The following is a 23529-nucleotide window of genomic DNA, read 5'->3' on the forward strand; positions in this document are numbered from 1 at the left end:
TTTCTGGGACATGCATCGGCTACGATGTGTTAGTGTAAGACCATGTTTGGGACATGGCATCGGCACGGATATGTGAGAGCTAGTGTAAGACCATGTCTGGGACATGGAGTCAGCCTCAATTTCGATAGTCAGTGTAAGACCATGTCTGGGACATAGCATCGACTTGATGGATAAGCCAGTGTAAGACCATGTCTGGGACATGGCATCGGCATTATACCTATGTTTGAGGCTTAGTGAATATCAAATAGCTTTCCAAATGGTTCAACGGTGAGAGTTACAGTTTAAGTTAAAAAGAAAAGTATAACCATGATGTGAGTGGTATAGGTACCTATTTGAAATGTATTAGACGTGAGCTCAATATATATGCTATATGAATTGTATTGGTTAGTGACGAGTAAATTGTGCTTATGCCTACTTTTGTACTATAAGCATGATGATGAATCGTAAAGTTACTGTTATATTTATTTACATGCAACTTACTAAGCTTTATGCTTACTCCCTCTCTTTTCCATTTTCTTATAGTGCCTCCTAACTAGCTCGAGGATCAACAGACGTCGGAGGCATCAATCACACTATCAGCTGAAGCACTCGATATAATTAGATTTATCACTTTGAATATGGCATGTATAGGAACTTAGACATTTGAGTTTTGTGTCATTGTTAATTGGCCGAATGTGATGGCTTACCTTAGCATTTGATTCATTTTGTATTAGGCCACGAAAAATGGCTAATATTGAAAGTTATTATATGAATGCAAGATAGTCTTTCATGAATGTGAAATTGTTGGCATGTTGGAGTACATGAAATGTATATAAGCCTTACCTATAGTTGTTTGGTCGAGAAATCATATTAAGTTAGATTTTGATATGTTGGTTGGCATTAGATTGTGTTTCAGGGTGGCAAAGGGCTTGGTAGATAGCCTCATATTGTCCACATGGGTAGACACACGGGCCTATGTCTAGGGGGATGTGTCTAGGCCGTGTGTCCCTTGCACGTAAAAATTGTAAGTCAGTATGCATGGTAGTAACACACGGGTAGAGACACGGCTGTGTGAAGGGCATGGCCTAGTACACAGGCGTGTGCCTTGGCCGTGTGACCCTTAAGGATTGTTGACGTCAAAAACAGAATGTCATAGTTTTTGAACAGGGGATGAGACGCGGGCGTGTCAAGGCTGTGTGAGGGGCACGGGCCATGGACACGGGCGTGTGCCAAGCCATGTGAAAACCCCTATAGGTTCGAATTGAAAAATTAATCTACACAGGTATAGGACACGAGCGTGTCCCTAGGTTCTTAAGCCGTGCATGTCACACGAGCCATCAGCACGACCATGTTCAAGTTCCATATGAGCATGTGCCCTGTTTCAAAGGTCATTTTCCTAATGTTGGTTAAAGGACCTGAGTTGTCCCGAATAGCTTCCAAGAGGTGTTTTGGGCCTTGTAGGCCCAAGATAAAAAGTTTTAGACAAAGTTTGAAAAAGTTTTAAGTTTTAAGGGCTCGTATAATCTGACTTGTATGTATAGATGTGATTTGTGAATGGGTGATGCCTCGTACTTGGTGTTGGCGTCGAACCCGGGTTAGGGGTGTTACAACCCATGCTTAACTGAATTTAATACATGTTACTAGCAGCCCTAATTTTCAATTTATTCACACTTTTAACCACCACATTTCACATTTTCTCAACTTAACCCCTTTTTGACATTTTTGTCAAAAATCACTTTATAAAAGCTATTAGTCTAACATTAAACCTTCCAAATCTATCATAAATCATCAAATTTCTCAAGCATTCAACAATGGCAACATGATAAATCTTTAACAGTTTCAAAATTTAAGGTACGAGCTAGCTAGAATACAAAGCAACGATCTTAAAAACATAGAAATCATTAAAAATGAGACAAAACACATACCTAATTGCTTGAATTTAACTTAGCCCAATGAATAACCCTAGTTTCTTCTTGTTCGTCTTTAATTTCGGTTCAAAGATGATAATGGAAGCCTTTAATTTAGTTTGTGTTTTATTTATTTTACATTAATTAATCAAATTACCATTTTAACCTTAATAACCTTTAATAACTACACCAAATACCACTTCACTATCATCCAATAACTCTCAAATGGGTTAATTTCCATTTAAGGACCTTTACTTTAAAGTTCTATAACTATTAGACACCTTTTGCTATTAGAACTCAAGTTTTACGCTTTACGTGATTTAGTCCTTTTTATCAAATTGAGCAATTAAACGATAAAATTTCTTAACAAAATTTTCACACCAAAATGATATCATAATATAAACATTAAAATAATAATAAAATAATTATTTTGACTTCGGATTTGTGGTTTCAAAACCACTTTTCTGATTTTTCTAAAAATGGGCTGTTACAACTCTCCCCCCTTAGGGATTTTTGTCCCCAAAAATCTTACTAGTGAATAGGTTAGAGTACTGTTTTCTCATAGCTTCCTCAGGCTCCTACATAGTCTCTTCGACACCATGACATTGCCATAACACTTTTGCTAAAGCTATGAATTTATTTCTTAGCTATTTGATCTCTCGAGCTAAAATTCTTATCGGTTCTTCATTGTATGTCATATCAAGTTGTTTCAATCTCAGATGGAGAAATTATATGTGATGGATCAGATCTATACCGACGTAGCATTGATACATGAAACACGTTGTTGATCTTTTCTAACTTTGATGGTAGACATAGCAGATATGCTACTGGCCCTATTCTTTCAATGATTTCATACGGCCCGATGAATCGCGAACTTAACTTGCCTTGGCAACCGAAACAAAGTATTTTCTTCCACTAAGATACTTTCAAGAACACTTTGTTGCCAATTTGAAATTCAATGTTTTTTTGTTTCAAATCAGCATACGATTTTTGACGATCTGAAGCTGCTTTCAAACAATGTGAAGTACTTTCACTTTCTCTTTTGTTTCTCTAACCAAATCTATCCTGTTGATCTGTTCCTCACTAAGTTCGAACCAATACAATGGAGTTTAGCATTTGCGACCATACAAAGCTTCATACATTGCCATCTTTATGCTCGATTGAAAATTGTTATTATATGCAAATTCAACCAGAGGCAAATATTTCTCCCAATTGCTTTCGAACTCTAAAACACAACATTTGAGCATATCTTTGAGAATCTGAATTACTCTCTCAGACTGACCGTCGGTTTACGAGTGAAAAGCTGCGCTAAAATTCAACTTCATACCCAAAGCTTCTTGCAATTTCTTCTAAAACCTCGACGAAAACATGGATCTCTATCCAAAATAATAGAAATTGGCACCCCGTGCAATCTAACAATTTCAGAAATATACAACTCAGCCTTTAGCAAGTGAAAAATTAGTACGTATAGGAATGAAACGTGCAGATTTCGTTAATCTATCAATGACAACCCAAATTGCATCTTTTCTTTTTCGGAGATAGGGGCAACCCCGATACAAAATCCATTGTAACTCTATCCCATTTCCACTCAGGTATCATCACTGGCTAAAGTAATCTCGACGATACTTGATGTTTAGCTTTAACTTGTTGAAAAACTAAACATCTCGACATGAACTCCGAAATGTCTCGTTTCATGTGTAACACTCCTAACCCGTATTCGTCGCCGGACTAGGGTTACGAGGCATTACTGAACAAAAACAAAATTCCAAACACACATATTCATACAAGTCATACTCATACATATATTAAGCACATGGCTAATTAAATATTTAACATACTTTATTTATCATATTGCATTTACGAATCATACCTCAAAATTCAACCAAATCTATACCTTTCAAATAATCACATTTTCATTAACAAATATAAACATACGCATATACTTTCATTATATACCCAAACCATCATTCGAATTAACAATCAAAGTACATGTATATACGTACACAGAATTATCAATTTTTCAAAAATGCATATAATGCTCATGGTGCACTATTACATAAAATCACTATTCAAATGGTCATTTATCAATGTCTCATTTGCAAGAATTATTAAACAATATAATCTTAAAAATTCACCATTAATAAACTTGTAACACCCCAAACCCTGCCCGGACGCTATGGCCGAATCTAGCGTGTCACATTGAAGTGTTTAAGCGAAAACCTTGTTTTCATTGAAAACCCTTCCTTAAGATATGAAACCTTAGTTATTTTATGAAAACACTCTTTTCAGTTGTGAAAGCTTTGTTTAAAACATTTGATTTAAGAAAACTTATCATTTAAGAATTTAGTTGCGGAAACGTAGTAAACATGCTATAATTCAAGAAACCATGTTCAACCTCTCATAATTACATCGCATAAAAATAATAATCCAAATAATAAGAAAAAAGGGAGGCCTTATTACAATCTAGTCTAAAATCACTTAATAAATCAGAAACTAAATGCTCTTCTTTTTTTTTATTAGAACAAACAAGTCCAAGCTGTCTAGCTAGCTGGCCACCCAGAGTCCCTCCATATCGAACCTCCTATTGAGCATCACCTGAGAAAAATAAAAGAGGGGGTATGTTTTCACAAACTCAGTGTGTACATCCCTTGAACAAACATTAAGCATACATCAACCACCATACATCATACATGTAATGCAATGCAGTGCAATCCCATCCCAATAATCCATCCGCTACACACCAACTCCGTCCCCCGATACACATCATGTGGGGATATAAATATCGACCCACCCAACTGATACACATCGAGGGTAGCCCGGTTGCGGAACTACCTTCATTTACATATTGGGCTTAAAAGCCGTCGGTGGATCCACGATTGTCAAGCAACCATGCGATCCTCATATACTTCCTCCGTTCCATAATTCCCAACCCATATGCAACCTAAGCAGAATATCATTTGTATGCAGCAGATATGAATGTCACATCCATTAAACTTACATTCAACACATAGAGGTATTTTGGTCATTTCCGCCCTTAGGGGCATTTCAGTAATTTTGCCTTTATTACGGTTTTCACTTACCTTAGCCCATTAACAAATCCCGTGAGCTAAGATGAGTTAGTACTATGCACCAGGTAGGATTCTAGAAAAGAGGAGGTGGGTCATTAAAACCGTTTAAGTACCAAGCTCTCCCTAGATCCAATCCTAGACATGCGTATACACGTTGCCACACCTTACCCCTTTGACCTGTCCACGGTTTCAACAATTTAATTAAGTTTTAGGTAGTCATCATATACTAAGCCCAAAACCGCTGCATACATGCATATGGCTCACTAGGCCCAATCCCATTTATATGGCCCATCCAGCCCAATTCACGTTCATATGGCCCATCAGGCCCAATCTCATTTATATGGCCCATCCGGCCCAAATCACATTATATTCATGCTCACATACAAATTTTCTATCACATAGCATCATTTATCAGATTTTTCCTAATATGGGCCCAACAGCCCATCGGGCTCGTTTAGCCCATTCCGGCCTATTTGGCCTATTCACAATCCAAGTCCATGGAATCATCCATGGGCCTCAAGCAACCTATCGGTCTCCCCCTTACGAGTGTTTGTGCACTCGCAAGACTACCGTAGCCAAACTTTCGGCTTTTCGACATTTCGGCTTTTACCGATCTACTTGTGTGTGCAATGTAAGTACACACCTGGTAAGCAAGCGTGTTGTGATTCCCTTAGTCACCAACCTACAAACGATATCACCCCTCCACTAATCGTGTGCTTAACACATATTTTACCCAAAAAAACTGAAACCTCACCTTAACCTTACCTTGAACACCAATTCCTAATAGTTTTTCCTTGATCACGTACTCCTTAGATCTACATTAATCTTACTCATTAAAACCAAATACTAGGGGACCAGCATCCAACATAATTCACCCCCTTATCTCACTTAAGATCATTCGGCCAACCTTAGCCAATATGAGAGAAATACTTAACAAACCGCAAAACACCTAAAGGAGAAATTCAGCAAAGAGCTAAAACCCGAGATCCAATACTAATTCCCTACCAAAGTTTATTAGAAAGAGTGAGGGAGGGAACTAATCGGTATTAACAATACTAGCCCAAAAAGAGATAAGGTACTTACACCAAAAGAGTAATCAGCCCAAGGGAGATTTGGCTTTTCGGCTTTCAAACTAGTATGGTGAATAAGGTTTATTTGGCATAAATTAAAGAAGAAGAGTAGAAGAAGGAATCGGCTAACCCAAAAGTGGAACAAAGAAAATTGAGTAGAGGAAAAGAGGGAAAATTGGCACAAAGAAAGAAAGTAAAACAAAAGGCTTTTAGCTTTTAGGAAAAAGGGTTTCTGGCAAAAAGGTGAAGGGAATTCGGCATTAGCCTGGCCACCCCCATTCGGCACTTATTTATAGCCCTTATAGCCGAATTGCCTGACCCTCAATTCCCCATTCAGCTCCATCACTTCCCCCTTCTCATCTCCTTGTTTTTCTCCCTAATAACTCCCCATTCTATTTCCTAAATTTTATCTTCTAAACACTCCCCTTGGAGTCCATCTTCACGCCACTTCCAACCTTCTAGAAGGCCAAAATTAAACTCTTAAAAAAATACTAAGCTAGGATTCGAACCTCAGATCTCCTTGCTATCTACTAACGCCACCTCCCTACACCCTAAGTGGCGTCACTTACCCACTCCTCCACAAGGCTTTTTGATGCCATTTTCCCCTATCTTTATTATAAGTCCAACTACTCCCAACCCTAATTCCTTTAGTAATTAAATTAAAATTCCTCCACCACAAAACTCGAACCCAGAACTTCTCCAACTTACCTCGACATTTCAAATTCCTTAAACCCTTAAAGCCAACATGTCATTTGTCATTTTATTGCTCACTTAAAAATTTTATGAGACCCAAAGCCCATTTCATCTAGGCCCAAAATATAGGGCATTACAAAACTTATAACTAATTATAGTACTTATACATTTTTCCATGCAAACCGAACTAAACTAATCTTTGCATATTCGAATATAAGTATGCCTTATATCATGCATTTCTAATATACATAAAACATGCTAACACTTGAGCTCACGTTTATAAATGAATAAACATACATCAAAATCAAATCATCAAACCATATTTATTTATATTTATACATATCAAAATCGAGTGACCAACCACAGCCAATTCCACCTATCATCTCAAGCTATTACCAACACATATAATACCATTCACATTTACTTTTCATGCACTTCACATATCATTATAATCAAATAGAATAAACCATTACCAAACATAACCGAAATCAAGCTTTAAAGCTAAGCCATTTTCTCATGGCTCAATATATACATATTCAAAGTTGAACATAATATGTATTAGCCTATACATGCCAAAAGTTTGAAAATAAACTTTTAAGAGTACTGAAAGTTGACGATAGTGTGAATGACTTTGTTAATGATCCCGAGCTTGTAACTTACAACCAAAATCTATAAAAGCAGTAACAAAAACACACGAGTAAGCTAACTTAGCTTAGTAAGCCTTAAGCAAATTAAACAACTCAATGAATAATTAAAACATTCAAACTAAATAAATTAAATCAATAATATTATACTTTTACACAATAAGATACCTTGGTCGAATGTTCAATATCAAATACATATCACCATATGAATATTTCCTATATAACTGATTATAAAACATCAAATATATCATCACATAGATACTTACATGTATGGCCAAATATAGAAGTTAAATAAAACATCACATGTAACCTATAGTTCAACTTCAATAGAACATCACAAATGGCCGAATATGCATATTCAAAATAACTTCACATAAAACCGAATATATAAGTTCAATATAATTCACATGTGATCGAATAATCAAGTTCAATATAAGCTTACATATACTTACCTATGTGGTCGAACATATACAGTCATTTAGCTCAATTATACTTGCTCAATATCCACAATAACTTGAACTCTTATAATCATGGACTTGAAAGCAAATCACTGGTATAAAACCTGCTAGGCATAAGCCTGAATTTCACACCGGCATAAGGCCTGCTAGACTCAAAGTTTGATATTTATTCACTGGCACTAAGCCTGCTAGGCACAAAGCCCGATAAAAGTCACCAACACAAGGCTTGCTAGGCTCAAGGCATATGATATTCAAAAATCATTCCACAATATTTCATATATCAAATCATATAATATTTCATGTAACACATACACACTTTTAGAGATTTTGATATTTTTCAAATACAACTCGATCACATTAATTCATTGATAATTCTCATTCGGCTAACATACTAATACATTATAAAATTTGAATCATCATATTAAATCATTCTATGTTCAAAATAAACCATGTTTAATTACTTAAAGACTTACCTCGGATATCGACAGACGTTACGAATCGGCTATTCGACTATTTTTGTTTTTCCCCGATCCAAGTCTGATTTCCTTTGTTCTTGATCTATATAATTTCAAATTAACCTTATTTAAATACAATTTCATTAAATTTAATCCAACAACACATAAATGGGTAAATTACCATTTTACCCCTGATATTTCATACTTTTACTATTTAGTCCAAATTGCACAAAACACAAAATACACCAAATCTCACAACAACATAGTTGAGCCAAATTTTCAACATACTCATACTAGTCCATATATTTCATTTATTTTGCATTTTAGTCCTTCAATTTATTATTTTTTCAATTTAGTCCTATTAACTCAAAATCATCAAAAACTTCAATAAAAAACTTGTTAATCTAAAACATATTTTTGATATTTCATCATCAAACATCACAAAACACAAATATTCATCAATGGAATAACACAAAATATTCACCAAAATAAAAAATTCAAGCATGGGTCGGGTAGTATTAGAAGGAACGATCTAAAAAACGTAAAAATTATCAAAAACCGAAGTAAAAACATACCTTGATTTAGCTTGAGAAGTAGCCGAATGCCTAACTCTTTTCTTTTCTTTTTATTTTACTAGTTTCGATCATGCAAAGATAAAAGAACCATGGCTTTTAATCTTTTTATGTTTTGTAATATAATAACCTTTTAATTCAATCACAAATTTAACCTTTATTAATTAATATAAAACCATCATATTACATGGTCACTACCATCCATCTAATTAAACATCGTCAAATTACCACTTAAATACTTCAACTTACAAAGCCATCAACAATTTGGCCCTTATGCTTTTAACTATCAAGTTTTCATTTTACGCGATTAAGCCCTTTTATTTAATTAAGCACACAAACAATCAAATTTTCATACAAAACTTTCACACATGCTAATTCACATATAATAAACACAGAAAATAATATTTAAATATTTTTTTGACTCGAATTTGTGGTCCTGAAACCACTGTTCTAATTAGGGTCTAAATCGGACTATTACATCATGCCAGAACACCAATATAAATGTTTCAATTTGTTGTACATTTTAGTGTTTCCCAGATGTACGGATAAACAACCACTATGTGCTTCATTTAAAATCTTATGAATAAGCTTTGTAACACCCCTTACCCGTATCCAAGGATGGAATAGAGTACGAGGCATTACCAGACTTAACAATACACATAGACAAAAACCGGGCCATAAAATTTCATTTAATTCAAAACTTTTCAAACACATGTATAACAAACAAAGCTAACTATATCATCACATCAAAACATAGGACATGGCACGATTAATTAAACTTATAAACCATAATGGATAAGGACCACATCTCATGATTTTATACGATAACTCAATGCGGTCGACACGTGTGGTCAAAATCATAATAAAATACATATCACAAACCAACTTCCTATACATGCCACTCACTTGATATTTCTAATATTTGAATTAATTTTCCCAAAATGATAGTTTCATAGTGTGATTTTGCCTCCGATGATCTCCAACCCCGAGCTGACCTGCCAATACTAAAGAAATGGAGAGGATGGGTAAGCTTTACGCTTAGTAAGTTCATATGAAAATAATTGTACAATTACACATATTCAGGACAGGCTGTTTTTTGGAATCCCGGTGTTAAAAAAATCATATCTCAAGTTACAAAACTCGAAATCCAATTCCGTAAATTTTCTATGAAACTAGACTCATATGTCTACTTAATTTTTTTCTAGAATTTTTGGTCAGGCCATTTAGTACAGTTTATTAGTTAAAGTCTTCCCTATTTCAGGGTATGACTACTCTGACCCCTATGCACTACGAATCAAATTTCTCCCTGTACAGAATTCCAACGACTATTCTATTTTTTCCCTTAAAATTAGATTCAATAAGGAATCCATGCATCTAAGGTATGACTCTCAATAATTTTTTTACAATTTATGGTGAATTTCTAAAGTCAGAATAGGGGATCTCGAATTCATTCAGACCCTATTTCACAAGAATTCAAATATCACAAAATATAGAATTCTTTTGCTTCCTCTGTTTCTTTCATGTGAAAGTAGACTCATTAAGCTCTATTTCCATAATTTTTTTAAATTTAATTCAACTTACACAATTTTTGGTGAATTTTCAAAGTCATGCACTCTTCTTTGTCTATCTTGTTTTACTACTAAAGTTCACTTTTACACAATTCACTTAATTCATTCTATTTTACCAAGGTTCGCTCAAATATCGAGCATATTGCTCATAAATTCAAATAAACAAATAGTTGCACTTGTTCATCACATAATCACTTTCACATGTATTTTCATTTAATCGATTTCCCGTTGAACTCATCGGAATAATAACAGATACACAATTGCCTGCACATTTTCCCATTTCCACACTTGTAGCCGAAGCTATTTGGTACGCATAGTAGCCTGCACTTAGTACTACACATGCGACCAATAATCTGGTACACGTAGTAGCCTGCACTTAGTACTACACACGTGATCACAGTTTTCAGGTATGCATAGTAGCCTGCACTTAGTACTACACATGCAACCAATTATTCGGTACACGTAGTAGCCTGCACTTAGTACTACACACGTGATCACAGTTTTCGGGTACGCATAGTAGCCTGCACTTAGTACTACACATGCGACCAATTATCCGGTACACGTAGTAGCCTGCACTTAGTATTACACACGTGAACTCACAATAGTTCATTTGTATTGTTTCTATTCCGAAGGTTCAACCGGGAAATTCATCACTTTTCAACATTTTACTAAATTGTCCGTAATCAATTTAAATTCATAACTTACATCAAATAACCATTTGATAGGCAGCCACATTTCATATGATATCAAAATATAATAACATAAAAAGAATCGATAGATTATTTATGTACGAACTTACTCGAAGTGTCGATCTCACTATCTATAGTACCAATTGTCCATTCATAGTATAATAAGACACAACTCAAATATCAAATCATCTTTTAAGAATTTACATAACATATATCACATATTTCATATATTTCATATATCACTTGTCATGTATCATCATTTTCTTGCATTTCATGTAACATTCTTTCATGTCATATTTTCACATCATAAACACCATTCCATCAACTTTTCCAATTTATTAAATCATACAATATATGCAATAATAGTAAGAAATATAATTCAAACATAACAATGCCTTATTATTATCATACGAACTTACCTCGATCCAGAAACAGCAATTTACCATTTTAGTCCATAACCTTATATTTTCCCGATTTAAGCCCGAATCTCGATTTTCTTCATCTATAATATCACATTTAGCCTAATAATTAGTCACACTATTCGTACGGGTCCAAAAATCATATTTTTAAAAATTTTCATTTTGACCCCTAAACTTTTGCATATTTTCACTTTTGCCCCAAGGTTCAAAAATTAAACTTCATCCTATTTTATTATGTTTTATGACATGCTTATCATTTTTCCCTTCTATGGCAACTTCAAATTCTCACTCTAACATGTTGTCTGAGCCCTTTTGCTCGTTTTCACTTAAAACCGAGTAGCACAAGTTGTCTAACATAATTTAAAACCTCATATTCTATCATAAAACACCAAAATACACAAATTTCACCTATGGGTATTTTTCCAAATATGAACCCTAGGTTGAATTATTGCTAGCATAAGCTAAATCAAGTTATCGGGACTCCAAAAACGTAAAAATCATTAAAAATGAGGCTAGAACGGACTTAAAATCGAGCTTGGAAGCTTGGAAAGCCTAGCCATGGAGTCTCCCTTGGTATACACGTCCATGGTGAAGAAGATGAGCAAAATTGGCTTTTAATTTTGTATTTTAATTCATTTTACCCCTAAATGACCAAAATGCCCTTACTACTAAACTCTCTAAAAATTCCATTCATGTCCAATATTTGTCTTTGAAATTGGTAAAATTTCTATTTAAGACTTCTTAATTAATATTTCAAAGCAATTTCATACTAGAAACTTCTAGAATGAAAGTTTTGTAACTTATTCAATTTAGTCCCTAACTTCAAATTAAGCACTTTATGCATAGAATTTCTTCACGAAATTTTCACACAATCATGCAATCATATCATAGACCTCAAAATAATCATAAAATAATTATTTCTATCTCAGATTTGTGGTCACAAAATCACTATTTCGATTAGGCCCTAATTCGGGATATTATAAGCTCCGAATTTCTAGGTACGCAAATTCTACCTCAGAACATCAAACAATCATTAGATCCGCTTTGCTGAAGAAATAACGGTCTTACTTTCAACTCAGCTAGAATCGAACCGTCATCAAATAAAGTTAATTGTACATTCATCGTATTCAAAGAAAATAATGATTCTCTGCTCAAAGTATCAACAACTACATTCGCTTTCCCGAGATGATAATCAATTACTAGCTCATAATCTTTCAATAATTCAAGTCATCTTCATTGTCGCAAGTTCAAGTCTTTTTGAGCCATTAAATATTTTAAACTCTTGTGATCTGTATAAATGTGGTATTTCTCACCAAACAAGTGACGTCGCCAAATCTTTAATGAAAACACAATTGCAACTAACTCTAAATCGTGCGTCGGATAATTCTTTTCATGTGGCTTCAACTGTCTAGAAGCATAAGCTATTACTTTTCCTTCCTGTATCAATACAAAACCCAAACCGTTCAATGACACATCACTGAAAATAATGAATTCTTTACCCGACTCAGGTTGTACTAACACTAGTGCCTCTGTCAATAACACTTTCAACTATTCAAAACTTTGTTGACACTTCTCAGACCATTCGAACTTTACATCTTTCTGAAGTAATTGAGTCAACGGTATTGCAATCATAGAGAATCCTTTCACAAAATGTCGATAATAACCGGCTAGTCCCAGAAAACTTCAGACTTCAGATACATTTCTCGGAGGTTTCCCATCTATAATTGCAAAAATCTTGTTCGGATCAATTCTGATACCTTCTGCTAAAACAATGTGCCCCAAAAATCTGACTTCTCTGAGCCAAGACTCACATTTACTGAATTTAGCATACAGTTGCTTATCTCTCAAGGTTTGCAATACAATCCTCAAATGCTCGGCATGCTCAGACTCATCTCGTGAATAGATCAGAATGTCTTTAATGAACACAATAACAAATCTATCTAAATACGATCTAAAGATTCGATTCATCAAATCCATAAAACTGGCAGGAGCATTAGTTAGTCCAAAAGGTATAACAAGAAATTCGTAATGTTCGTACCTCATTTTGAACGTAGTTTTCGACACATCTGAGTCTTTAACTCGCAACTGATAATAATCAAATCTCAAATCAATTTTTGAAAACACTGTTGCACCTTTCAATTGATCAAAAAAATCATCAATTCTCAGTAGAGGATATTTATTCTTGATTGTCACTTTGTTGAGCTATCGATAGTCTATACACATTCTCATAGAACCATCTTTTTTCTTTACAAACAACACTAGTGCACCCCAAGGCGAGAAACTCATTCTTGCAAATCCTCTATCAGTTAATTCTTGCAACTAAGGTTTCAACTCTTTTAACTCTGTCAGAGCCATTCTGTACAGAGCTATCGATATCAGTGAAGTTCCTGGTATTAAATCAATAGCAAAATTAACCTCTCTGATCAGTGGTAAACCCAATAACTCTTCTGAAAACACATCTAGATACTCACAAACAACTGTTACTAATTCAATCTTTGTTTCTGACACTTTTGTATCAAGTACATATGCAAGATATGCGTTGCATCCGTTTTTTACATATTTCTGAGCTAACATCGATGGAATTACAGCTGGTAAAGCCTTCAAATCATTTGATTCAATTCGAAGTGTTTCCTTTTTCTAGCATTTCAACTCAATTGTCTTTCATTTACTACGTCATCATACAACGTCAACTAGTCCATACCCAGAATAACATCAAACTCATCAAACAGTAACAACATCAAATCAGCCATAAAATAGTAACCCCGAGTCATTAACGGAAAATTTTTACAAACTTTTTCAACTAGAACATACTTACCTAAGGGGTTCGACACTTTTATAACAAACTTAGTTGAACCAGCAAGTAAATTCTTACTAGACACTAAGTTCACACATATATATGAATGAGTTGATCCGAGGTCTATCAATGCAACTACATCAGTGTCATAAAGATAAAATGTATCGGTAATCACATCTGGAGATGACGCTTCTTCACGAGCGCAAATAGCATAAGTTCTGGTAGGTACTCTAGCCTCGAATCTCACAACAGTATCTCGTGTCGCACCTCTACCACCACTCACATTTCCCACATTATGGGATAGTCTTCTTCTCACAACTGGGTTGCCTGATCTTACATTTTAAGATTTATCTTTCTCATCTAACTCAAGACAATCTTGAATGAAGTTCCCGTGAACCACATCTAAAACAAGCTTTATCATTCATTCTACACTCTCTGAAATGTCATTTTCCACATCGTCCACATTCAAGTTTATTCGGTCTAGCATTACCCACACTTCCCATTGATGTAGCTAGAGTTTTTGAACTCGTAAATTGCTTCCAACGATCTCTATTAGAGTACTCTAGTGATGCATTTGATTGGTTATACAAATCTCAAGATTTCTTTGATGAAGAGTGATAAGGTTTATTTATCAATCTTTTTCTTGAATCTCTAGCTTCAAAATCAGCCTTTCTCTTTTTTTTGCCCAGTTCTTCAGCTTTGCAGGCACTCTCAACTAATACAACAAATTCTTTTAAATCCAATATCCAGGCCAGAAGTTTAATATCTTCGTTCAGCCCGTCAACAAACCGCTTGCACATTATCTCTTCAGTAGAAACATACTCTCGAGCATATTTACTTAACCACATAAATTCTCTCTCGTACTCGTTTACAGTCATGTGGCCTTATTTCAATTCTAAAAACTCTTTATGCTTTTGATCTAAAAATCATTGACTTATATACTTTTTTCAGAACTCGATCTGAAAGAACTCCTAGGTGACTCTCTCTCTCTCAGCACTGTAGATATTCATGTATTCCACCACTGGTATGCAGTGTCTCTCAAAAGGAATATAGCACACTTTAAACATTTGCCTCGTGTGCAGGAAAGTTCATCAAACACTCAAATCATATTTTCAAGCCAACACTCAACTCTCTTAGAATTATCATTAACATTAGCCCTGAACTCTTTAGCCCTATGCTTATGAATTTTATCTACTGACAGCTTGTTCAATCGTATAGGATCAATAACTTGAGGAACTACAGGATTGGTTGAGGATTCGGCGGGGATGGAGGTTGTTGAGAAACTAATCTGTCAGGACATATTGAGTGAACCACTTGTTCATCATCTGGAAAAGGCTTCTTTAACCTCACCTCTATGACTACCCGACACGGGTCTAGATTTAGAAGGCACTATCCCTTGAGCGGGAGCTACCGCATGGTACTTGATATTCACGATAGGTTTTAAAAATTTATAATTAATCATTTTTGAAACTAACTATTATCATAATGAAGGCAAGTGTACCTATCGAACAGTAGTATAGCTTTAACAAGACCGGGTTGTCAAACCCAAAGGAGCCAAGAGTACTAATAATTACTTTCTTTTTATTATTTAGCCTAAACATTAAGGGATTTGTTTATCTAAACTAATTAACTAAACTAAGAGTGCACATAGAGAAATTGGGGAACATCTTTTGGAAAAATTTGATTGGTTAAGACAATACCCAAGGAAAAATCCACCTAGACCTCACTTGTTATTTGACTCTAAATTAGACGATTTATTCATTTGAATTGACCCGTAGAAATTCCTAAGTTATATTATTATCTCTCTCGAGACTAATAGCGTCTAACCCTAGGTTGATTAATTGAAATCTCTTTCTAATTAAATCTATGGATCCCCTTATTAGGTTTTACCCTAATCCGGCAAAATCTTATCACCCTATCTCTAGGCGTGCAATCAACTCCACTTAATTATGAAAAATTTACTCTTAGACAGGGTCTAATCCTCCTCTGAATAAGAGCATTAACTTGAATCAATATCCTAGAATATTAAAACAAAAATTAAGAACACATACTTAAGAACAAGTCAAATATTTATCATACAATTCAGATAATAATAACAAGATCTGTCTTAGGTTTCATTCTCCTTAGGTATTTAGGGGGTTTAGTTCATACTTATGAAAGAAAAAATCTCACAAGAATAAAGATAACAAAACATAAAGAAAACCCAAAACCCCTGAATGGAAATTGAAGGGAGATCTTCAGTTTTGACGATGAATCCAGCTTCTGAGATGGATCAATCGGCTTCCCTTGAGTAATTCCATGCCTCCTACTCCCTCCTCATTCTAAATGCCTCCTCAGTGTTTAAATAGGCTTTAGAATGCCTAAGAGCCCTCAAAAGTGGCCTTTTCCTAATAGGGCTATGCTTGGGCTCGACAGGGACACGCTTGTGTGCGATTACTCCAGCCCGTGGTCAAGGCTGTTGAATAGGCATGGACGTGTAGTCTACCCGTGTAAGTCGTGCTTCGATCCAGCCAAATAGCCCCGCCCGTGTGACACGCCCATGTGAGGAAGTCCAGGCCGTGTTGATTTCCCATGTGGGTCCATTTTCTTCGTTTTTGGCCTGTTTCTCGCTCTTTGTACTCTCCTATGCTCACCTAAGTATAAAACATGAAATTAAAGGATTAGGAGCATCGAATTCACCAAATCTAAGGAGAAACCATCCATAAATGTGCTAAGCATGGGATAAAAATATGTATAAATTATAGTTTATCAAATACCCCCACACTTAAGCGTTTGCTTACCCTCAAGCAAAATCCTCAACTCACGATCAAAATAAATTCTTCTCAATTTATAATACCTATCAATGATATCTCAAAATAATCCATAAGTAACCATACATTGAAAATTCAACTAAAAGTACATCAAAGTTTCAAACATTCCAAGTTGAGCATTTTATCATGAAAACATAGGTGTTCCCCCTCATCTAAGTAATCACATTTGATCAAAATATCATAAGTTTAACATTCTCACTAAAGATTCACTCAAATCACTCGAGGTGTTTAAGGACATCAAATAAAGCACTCATTAGTCAATATGAAAAGTTATTACCATAGGCTTGCATGAAAATCAAATCTCCACCACTAGATATTGAGATGATACATCAATCAAAAAGGTCTTTAGAAGGTTGTAACGTGGCTTTGGTTAGGGGGTGTGGTTACAAGCTGAAAGAAAAGGTTAGAATCGAGATTGAATTGAAGAAATCACCTAACTAGAAAAATAACTAATTATCAGTTGAATACAAGTGAGCTTCTTCTCAGAATATGGAATTAACACTCAACTCAAAAATGACGAATTACTACGATATGCATGTAAGTTTTTTTTTAAGAACAAATCAAATAACATAGAACTTAATTGTTGCAATGAAGAATAAAACATAGCTAAGCAATTAGTTCAAATCAAATCTTGACAAAAAATAGGGATCAAATTAAGGGATTTCAACAATAATGGATTATGGGTTAATATTGAGGGTAAATCAATTGATGGTTTGTTAGGCTCAAAGGGGATCACTAAGGGTTAATTATGAAGGTCGGCATTTGTGGAGTGAGTGGGTTAAACCAAAGTTCCTTTATCATCTCGACATATCAAATCAAATGGTGTGGTCTTGACATGCATAATCAAGCAAATTCTAGAATAACAAATCAATACTGACGCACTCATAATAAAAGTGAGCATAAAAGAAATAAAATATGCTCTAAAGGTCAAGATCTCACAAAAATTATGGCTTTTTGATATTTAAACTTGTGGATTTCAACTCAAGATAATACCTAAACTTAGGGAAGCAACCTAAAAGTTTTTAATTCTTCAAAAATCAACTTATCATGCTTGATTCCCTAATATCTTAAAGTTTAAACAATCAATGCATAAATGCCTATGTTTTAATTCAAGACATATCAATAAAAATCATAAATTAATTAAAGTTCATTCTAATAGTGATATGAGTGATTCACGTGAGAATAAGACAAAAATTAGGGATTTCTAATGATGATATAAAAGACCCCCCACGCTTAAGATGTACATTGCCCTCAATGTATAAAGATACATATATTGAAAAATATAGATAAATAATCATAAGATAGGGAGAGAAGTGAAACTTCCTAAATGATGAATGAATTCCTTGAATTGGAGTTATGGAGAATAATCGGCCAAGGCAATGATGAGAGTGGAGGAGGATACTCCGGTGGTGGTCATGCAAGACTTGGCAGTCATGGAGAACCTTTTATACTGGAGTTGCAAGTTCCTAAGTAATAGTAAGCTTTGGAGCTCCTTATAACTATGATAGAATCAAGAACTTGTTAGAAAATATAAAAAAGCATAATTACTCGTAAAGAAATAGCCAAAAAAAATTATAAAATCTCAAGATAAAATAGTATTAAAATGAAAAGTAATTTCAAAAAATAAAGATAAAAATAAAATAAATAATAGGTGTTTATAAAGAAATTGGGGCACACGGCCGTGGGGAATGCCCGTACGTTTCTTGGTTTTCGAAATTGGGCGCATTGGTGTACACGGCCATGTTGCACGGTCGTGTCAATCTTTGTTCGCTTCTCCTACGCCTTTGTATGAAGGCGTACGCCCGTGTTATTTTGACAGGCTCGACCACGGTCAGTGGGCACGGTCGTGTCGCACGCCCGTGTTAATTTGGCAGGATTGCCTACGACCATGTCGCACGGTCGTGGCAACTTATCGGATCCCGTGTTGGGGAAATGTTTTTGCTCTATTTTCACATGGTCGTATCGCACAGCCGTGTTGCCTCCCATGGTATGTGCACGGCCTACGGCACGCCCGTGTGCCTGGCCGTGTGGTTTTGGAAATCCTATGTTCACTAACTCAGTTAGTGAATTAAATGTTAAAGACTAAAATTTAAAGAAGTTGACACCGTTAGTGCTCGGGTTGCCTCCCGAGAAGCGCTTATTTATAGTCTAAGCTCGGCTTACCTTTCTGGTGCATGGTTATGGTGGTGCGAGGATTTTACACTCCTTATCCCTGCTATCAATTTTATCAACATAAGGTTTAAGATAAGTACTATTTACCTTAAAAGTGCTGCATGTGGGATGAATTTCCTCGACTGTACCATATGGGAAAATACTGAGTACCGTAAGAGGGATTTCTCCGTTAAGTTCAGAAGTGGCAATGCGAGGGTCTGATGCATCTAGTAGTACTTTGGATCCAACCTTAAGTTGATTTGGTGCGACATTGATCTCGTCATGGCATGGTTTTGGTTTATCGTGTGTCCTCGGTTTATGTGTCCGCCATTCATCTAGTTCCTCAATTTGTAGCCTTCGTTCTTCATAGATAGGTCATTTGTTTGTACTTGAACATGGCTCATGTAGGTTCTTTGAACTTATTTCCTGCAAAGTAGGTTGCACCACATGGTCAATTTTAGTAGAATGATTTATACAACCACCTTCAATCTTTGATGTGTTACTCATATTACAAGCTTGAAGGGTGATTGTTTTGTCTCCCACATGACTGTGCTAACATCAATAATTGTTTTAGCGGTGGCTAAAAAGGGCCTCCCTAAAATTAAAGGAACGTTACTCTCCTCCTCTATGTCTAGAACAACGAAATCAACTGGGAATATAAATTTGTCAATTTTAACGAGTACATCTTCAATAATCCCCCTAGGAAATCTGATTGTTTTATCGGCTAATTGAATATTCATTCTAGTTTGTTTGGGTTTCCCAAAACCTAGTTTCTTAAACATTTTGTAAGGCATAACATTGATACTAGCCCCTAAATCAGCCAAAGCATTATTAGCATCTAGGCTACCAATTAGATAGGGAATCGTAAAACTCCCTGGATCTTTTAATTTATTGGCCAGCTTATTCTGCAGTATGGTTGAGCAAACCGCATTTAGCTCTAGATGCGATGCCTCATCCAACTTCTGCTTATTTTTTAAAAGCTCCTTTAGGAATTTGACTGCGTTTGGCATCTGTGAAAGAGCTTCAATAAATGGAAGTTAATATGTAACTTCTTTAATAATTTAAGGAATTTACCGAATTGTTCGTCTGTGTGGTCTTTCCTTGTCGCATTGGGGTATGGTACATGAGGTTTGTACTCTTTACTTATCGGTTTCTGGTCATTGTGGTCCACCTCACCTTTACCTTTATTTACCAAAATTTCTTGTTTCCATTCTGGTTTAGGTGCAACTAACCCTTCCTCATCTTGAATGGTAATTACATTGAGTTGTTCCCTTGGGTTAGGTTCTGTGTTACTCGGCAGGCTACCTTGTGGTCGTTCAGATATCAATTTAGCAAGCTGACCTATCTGTGTTTCAAGCCCTTGGATTGACGCTTGTTGATTTTTAAGTATTGTCTCGGTATTCTAAAAATGAGTTTCTGACACCGAGATGAACTTTGTTAGAATCTCCTCAAGGTTCTGCTTTTTCTCTTGTTGGTAGGGCGGTTGTTGGAAGCTTGGAGGTGGTGGTCTCTGATTTCCTTGGCCTCCCCATGAGAAATTTGGGTGGTTCCTCCAACCTACATTGTAAGTATTACTATAAGGATTATTTTGAGATCAAGGATTATTACCCATGTAATTTAACTGCTCGTTCTCTATGTTGTGGCCATAGGGTGGGTATTCTGAATTACTTGATCCACCTCCACTTGCTTCATACTGCATTATTGGGTGAACCTGTGAAGAACCCAGAAAACCGTCAATTTTTCTATTCAAAAGTTCTACCTGATTAGAGAGCATGGCGACTGAATCGACGTTAAAAACGCCTCATGACTTGCCACTAATAATTATTTAGTGACATCTCTTCTATAAATTCATAAGCATCCTCAGGTGTCTTATTATTGATAGTTCCACCAACGACTGCGTCGATCATCTGTTGATTCGAAGATTTAGGCCATTGTGAAACGTTTGAACATGTAGCCAGAGTGGTAATCCATGGTCAGGGCACCTTCTCAACAGATCCTTGTATCTCTTCCATGCATCGTAGAGTGTTTCTAAATCCATCTACAAAAAAGAGGAGATATCATTACGTACTTTGGATGTTTTAGCTGGCGAAAATTTTTTTAATAAAAACTTTTTGGTTTTTTGTTCCTAAGTAGTGATTGACCCTTGTGGTAACAAGTTCAACCATTGTTTAGTCGTATTCCTTAATGAAAAGGGAAACAACCGAAGGCGAATGGCATCATCAGAATCGCCATTGATTTTTAAAGTGTCGCAAAACTCTAAGAAATTTTCCAAGTGAGCGTTGGGATCCTCGTCCTACAAACCATCAAACTGAACAAACTATTGGATCATTTGATTGGTGTTAGGTTTTAGTTCGAAATTATTTGCAGCAACAGTAGGCCTATCTATGCTCAATTCAGTTCTTGTTGAAGAAGGTTTAGCATAATCATACATAGTACGTGGAGCAGGATTCTGATTATCAACAATTGCAGCAGGTAACGGATTTTCTTGGTTTTCAGCCATCTCTTCTGCTATAGTTGAAGTATCGTCCTCTTTGTCTTCCTCTGTGTATCGTAAGCTTCGCCTTATTTCTCTTCAGTTTCTGCGAACTATGAAATCGATCTCACTATCAAATAGTAATGGTCCCGACGGGTTTCTTCTAGTCATACACTATAAAAACCTACAGGAACGAATAAAAGAAAATAAAAATTGAAATTACAAATAAAGTAGAATGGCTAAAGTAATAAAAATCGAGTGTTCCTAATATCCTAGTTCCCCGAAAACAGTGCCAAAAACTTGGTATGTGATATTCGCGACAGGTTTTAAAAATTTATAATTATTCATTCTTGAAACTAACTATTATCACGATTAAGGCAAGTGTACCTATCGAACAGTAGTATAGCTTTAGCAAGGCCGGATTGTCGAACCCAAAGGAACCAAGAGTACTAGTAATTACTTTCTTTTTATTATCTAGCCTAAAAATTAAGGGATTTGTTTATCTAAACTAATTAACTAAACTAAGAGTGCACAGAGAGAAATTGGGGAAAAGCTTTTGGGAAAATTCGATTGATTAAGACAATACCCAAGGAAAAATCCACCTAGACTTCACTTGTTATTTGACTCTGAATCAGATGATTTATTCATTTGACTTGACCCGTAGAAATCCCTAAGTTATATAATTATCTCTCTCGAGACTATTAAAGTCTAACCCTAGGTTGATTAATTGAAATTTCCTTTTCATTAATGCCCTAGTGTTGTATTAACTCGATCTATGGATCCCCTTATTAGGTTTCACCCTAATCCAGCAAAATCTTATCACCCTATCTCTAGACGTGCAATCAACTCCGCTTAATTACGACAAATTTACTCTTAGAAAGGGTTTATTCCTCCTATGAATAAGAGCATTAACTCGAATCAATATCCTAGAATATTAAAACAAAAATTAAGAACACATAATTAAGAACAAGTCAAATATTTATCATACAATTCAGATAATAATAACAAGATCTGTCTTAGGTTTCATTCCCCTTAGGTATTTAGGGGATTTAGTTCATACTTATGAAAGAAAACATCTCACAAGAATAAAGATAACAAAACATAAAGAAAACTCAAAACCCCTGAATGGAAATTGAAGGGAGATCTTCAATTTTGACGATGAATTCGGCTTCTGAGATGGATCAATCGGCTTCCCTTGAGTAACACCTTGCCTCCTACTCCCTCCCCATTTTAAGTGCCTCCTCTGGTGTTTAAATAGGCTTTAGAATGCCTAAGAGCCCTCAAAAGTGGCCTTTTCCGAATAGGGCTATGCTTGGGCTCAGCAGGGACACGCCCATGTGCGATTACTCTAGCCCTTTGTCAAGGCTGTTGAATAGGCATGGGCATGTAGTCTACCCGTGTAAGTCATGCTTCAATCCTGCCAAATGGCCACGACCGTGTGACACGCCTGTGTGAGGAAGTCTAGGTCGTGTTGATTTCTCTTGTAGGTCCATTTTCTCCGTTTTCGGCCCGTTTCTCGCTCTTTGTACTCTCCTATGCTCTCCTAAGTATAAAACATAAAATTAAAGGATTAGGAGCATCGAATTCATCAAATCTAAGGAGAAACCATCATTAAATATGCTAAGCATGGGATAAAAATATGTATAAATTACGGTTTATTATCGCATTACTCTCAACATCATCTGCTACAACTCTTTCGAGATCGATTACTATACGAAAACATAGTTTGTAATGTCAGGATTCATTACACTATCATAGGTTATATATGGCATTATAGCT

At 35.5% G+C, this 23529-nt stretch overlaps 1 non-coding gene across 1 annotated transcript; it reads left to right on the top strand.

Annotated features, from left to right (window-relative positions):
* The first annotated feature begins 21241 nt into the window (after positions 1-21241).
* On the top strand, positions 21242-21348 carry LOC128281602 (small nucleolar RNA R71). Its single transcript, XR_008271852.1, has one exon. It is a non-coding gene; the product is annotated as a small nucleolar RNA R71 (small nucleolar RNA).
* Positions 21349-23529: the final 2181 nt, after the last annotated feature.

Source organism: Gossypium arboreum, chromosome 1 (assembly GCF_025698485.1).
Source record: "Gossypium arboreum isolate Shixiya-1 chromosome 1, ASM2569848v2, whole genome shotgun sequence".
Taxonomy (NCBI): domain Eukaryota; kingdom Viridiplantae; phylum Streptophyta; class Magnoliopsida; order Malvales; family Malvaceae; genus Gossypium; species Gossypium arboreum.